This window comes from Solanum pennellii, chromosome 6 (assembly GCF_001406875.1).
Source record: "Solanum pennellii chromosome 6, SPENNV200".
NCBI classification, from domain to species: Eukaryota; Viridiplantae; Streptophyta; class Magnoliopsida; order Solanales; family Solanaceae; genus Solanum; species Solanum pennellii.
In genome coordinates, this window is record NC_028642.1 from 1,505,438 (window position 1) to 1,509,863 (window position 4,426).

At 24.9% G+C, this 4,426-nt stretch overlaps 2 non-coding genes across 2 annotated transcripts; both read left to right on the plus strand.

Moving 5' to 3' along the window:
- The first annotated feature begins 2,047 nt into the window (after positions 1 to 2,047).
- Positions 2,048 to 2,120, plus strand: TRNAR-CCU. Its single transcript has one exon. It is a non-coding gene; the product is annotated as a tRNA-Arg (tRNA).
- Positions 2,121 to 2,527: 407 nt separating this feature from the next.
- On the plus strand, positions 2,528 to 2,609 carry TRNAS-AGA. Its single transcript has one exon. It is a non-coding gene; the product is annotated as a tRNA-Ser (tRNA).
- Positions 2,610 to 4,426: the final 1,817 nt, after the last annotated feature.

The following is a 4,426-nucleotide window of genomic DNA, read 5'->3' on the forward strand; positions in this document are numbered from 1 at the left end:
AAAAGACACTATAGCTATAATATTTAACTTGAATTAATAGTTTGTTATTTCATGAAACTTTTCTATTTAAGAAATACGCCAAAAACGGTCATCAAATTATATTGATCAAGTTGAAATCATTTTAGGTTTGAAAAATACACTACAAATGGTCCTTGATTCGTGGATAAATTATAGGTGAGTAAAATCATGAGATCAACAGAGTTGTACTCTTCGCAATCTTGAAAAATAAAAATCATATTTGTATGTTGTAGTTATAGTTTGCACAATTGGCTCCATAACAAACTTTATGTCTGATATAGAGCACCAGATTTGTATAAATCGCTGACAATTTCTCATTTGTATAAATCGCTGGTCTCTCATTTGTATAATACAGTGGCAGCCTCTCAATTCAATTTTATGTATTTGTATTAAATTTGAATTTATATACAATTGAATTGAAATAAAAACGTTTATATTTCAAATCTCTCTCTCGTTTTAACAACACAAACTATAATTTGTATAATCTGTATTTGTATAAAGCAAGAAAGAGAGAAAGACAAAATAGAATTATGTAGGAAAGATCTATATCCGTATAATTATAAGTGTATAGGACGAAAATATATTTAGTTATATTTGTATTTGTACATATAGTTTGCTCTCGCTTTATACAAATACAAATGCATTTTATATATTTGTGTTTGTATAAAGTGAGAAAGACAAATAACAATTATTTACTACGAGTTATAATTAAATGAAATTATAATTTTATAACGTTTAATTTAAGTTAATAACATATTATTTTATATCATTTTTTCTAATTAAAAAAAAACATTCCTATTTAGAATACACTATGAAAATGGGCCGATAATTTGCATGATATCAACGTCATTGCCTGCATAGTGCCGTGTGCCAATTGCCAAGACACTTTTCAAAACTTGGGCCAAAAGTAATAACATAATGGCCATTCAACAAAGTTGAAGCAGTGAATTTTATATTATATATAAAATAAAGTAGTATATAAATTTCTCTGTCTCATTTTGCGGATTCGTAAATTATTTCATTAAGAATAAATTTTTTTAAATTTAATTATATTTAATTATAATAAATTATTAATATTTTAGACGAATTTAAAAGAAAAAAAGTGTATAAAATGAGATAAAAGAATAGTTTCTATATCATCCATTTTAATAAATTCAAAAAATTATTTTCTTTCAGTATACTTATTATTATTATTATTATTAAGTAATTATATCAAAAATTCATTATTAAATTTAGAATTTTAAATCATAGTTAATAAAAGTTAAATTCCTAATAAATATACTCTTGTGGAAAATGTAAATTGAAACCAAGAGGATATATTAAAGCTTTCAAAATAAACTGTAGGTCAGCTGTCATTTTTCCATCATATTACAGAGGGAAAATATGGGAGTATCCGCTTAATTTATGTCAGAAATTTCATAGACACACTTATATTATATTAAGGTTTTATTACTTTTTAAATTTATTTTATAAATAATTTTTTTATCTCTTTTCGATCTACATGACACTATCTTGTGGGCTTAGTATGTGTTGATATTTTTTTCAAGTTAGTATACGTAGGTCACAAAGAGGTAGAATATTATTTATAAAATAAGTTCAGGGATAATAAGATCTTAGTATAGTATAAGTGTGTCTCTGAGATTTCGGGCATAAATTAAAGGGGTACTTATAAATTTTTCCAATTATAAAAAAATCCGAGTTGATTGAGTTTCCATATTTCCTAAAAGTTTTTTCGCGGTCATCACTCGCTTTTTTGAATTTTACTACTAATAAATTGATTGTTCTTCTTTAACATATTGTTTGAAAACTTGATTTTTTTCCCTTTAACTTATAGTTTATCTTTCATTTTTTTCAGTTGTCATGTTATATTTTTAAAAGTCAATTTAACTAATCTTTTATATTAAACTAGAGTATACTTTATTCGATATTTTAAAATAAAATTTTAAATACTCAAAACTATACGTAAAATACTATAAACTGCAAGTAAGTTTATTAATATATACAAAAAGTTGACTTTAAATAATATGTGGCGTCTGTAGCTCAGTGGATAGAGCGTCTGTTTCCTAAGCAGAAGGTCGTAGGTTCGACCCCTACCTGACGCGATTAATTTTTTAAAAAAAAAAAAAAAATCAAGTGGGAGATTAAGCTATTTTATTTTGAAAGCTAAAATATATTTTATGTTTGTTTCGTACTATTATCATTTTTTGTTAATTTATCTCTCTTTGCAATAACTCAACACTAAGTAAGGGTCTCAAAATTTAATATTGTAACATGAACAATATATAACATCAATTGATGATCTCTAAATTTAATACTAACATGTAATCATGTATTTTTATTATATGACATTTATAATTTGAAAATATCTTTATAACAATTGAGATAAATATTTGAGCGTAATTTCTCCCGTACTTTTACTATTTTGCATATTTCTAATTTTAGTTTACCTTACTAATTAGCCAAAGATATAATTAAAGCAAGAATTAGTGAAGCTTCATAAGCTCATCCAGTGAGCGTGCCGGAGTGGTTATCGGGCATGACTAGAAATCATGTGGGCTCTGCCCGCGCAGGTTCGAATCCTGCCGCTCACGCCCCTTTTGTATTTAAGAACTCTAACACAAGATTATTTTTTTTTATATTTTATCCGGTGTTCGATATCTGCATTGAATCTCGACTAAGTTTGAAATCATGAAAAGTTCCACTCGAAAGATAAATTGTTTCCTAACAAAGACTTTTGTACGGTGTTCGATATCAACATTGAAGCTCGACTAAATTTGAAATCATGGAAAGTTCCACTCTGAAGATAAATTGTATCCTAATAAAGACTTCGTACTCAGAGAAACTCATACATGAAGCCTCTAATCAAAGATGAAAAAGTATTTAAAATTTTATCATCCACCACACCCCTAACATGTAATCATGTATTATATGCAAAGAACTTTAAATGTATAACGTATTAAATATAAATTCTAAATCCGACACAAGATTGCTTACTTGAAACATAATAAGGCAACGGTAAGTTAGTTTTTTGTATGTGCTAATAGAGTGTATCTTTAGGTATATATAAATTGTTTTCATTACTTTATCCGATAACATATAGTAGTAACATTCATAAGGGATTACGTTCAAAGAATACACATATATTAAATCCGTAATAAAATACGAAACAAACGTTTAAATTTAACAGAGAGAAAAAAATTTATTAAATAATTTCTTTTCGCTTGTCAAATCATCTATTTTAATGGGCTATCGATTTACTCAATAATTTATTACTAAAAAATAAAAAATAAAAATTAAACCAAAAATCTGATTATTATAATAGAACCGTAATTTTCCGTTAAACTAATAGTTTAATAACATTTTTTTCAGTTTATTTATTGATTGATTCTCTTTTTGCACAACCCTAACTTACAGAAGCTCCCAATATTATTTTATATTTCAAACTTAAACAATTAAAAATACTCAAATATTTGCACACCGACATTCTTTAAACTATTAAAAACAATAAAAAGTTCCTAAACACCCATATATATATATATATATATATATATATAAGCAATGACTAATTTAGTGATAGATTAGTAATTTATTTTGTAGTTAATTCCATTTATTATTATTTTTGTAGTGAGGAGAACAAAGAAACATTAATTGATGAATATAACACATTTATCAAGTTGAGAATTGTTGGCCCAATTACTAACGTTTTTCTTTTACATTTTATTTGATATTTAATGGTAAAGTAATAAATCAATATATATATATAAATGAGAATCTTCAATCCGCCTATGTGGCATGCCTCAATGATGAGAAATATATATATATATTTTTTTAAAAAAATTAGGGCTTTTTAGATTATTATTTTTACACAATAATATTATGTGTATATATATATATATATTGCTATTAATAAGTTACTTAATGAGCATTACACCTTCTAACCTTTTAATAATATATATAACACCTAACCTTTAATTTAATAATATAACTCCTAACCTTTCATATTCATAACCTTCAAAATATTTAATATAAAAATTATAACTCCTAAATATTACACCTATAAAAATCCACTTTGAGACATTGCATGATGGTCATTTTATTTTTATTTTTCTTATTCTTCATTTTTTGTTTCTTTGATTTGTTAATTTCTTTTGTCTTATTTGATCTGATTTTTGCAGGAGAGGGATGTATAATGAAAAACGTTATATATTTTGCATATTTTGATTTTGTGAGGTAAAATGATTTGACATGTCTAATTATCATTATCACTTTTGTTCTATTGTAATTACATATATATTTGATATTATTAGGTTGGATTGTTGATGATACAAATCATGATTCTTTTATAGAAAAAATAATTTGTTCATTTTCTTTTTTGCTTCTCTTTGTAGTTTTTTGAGATTTTTTTTCT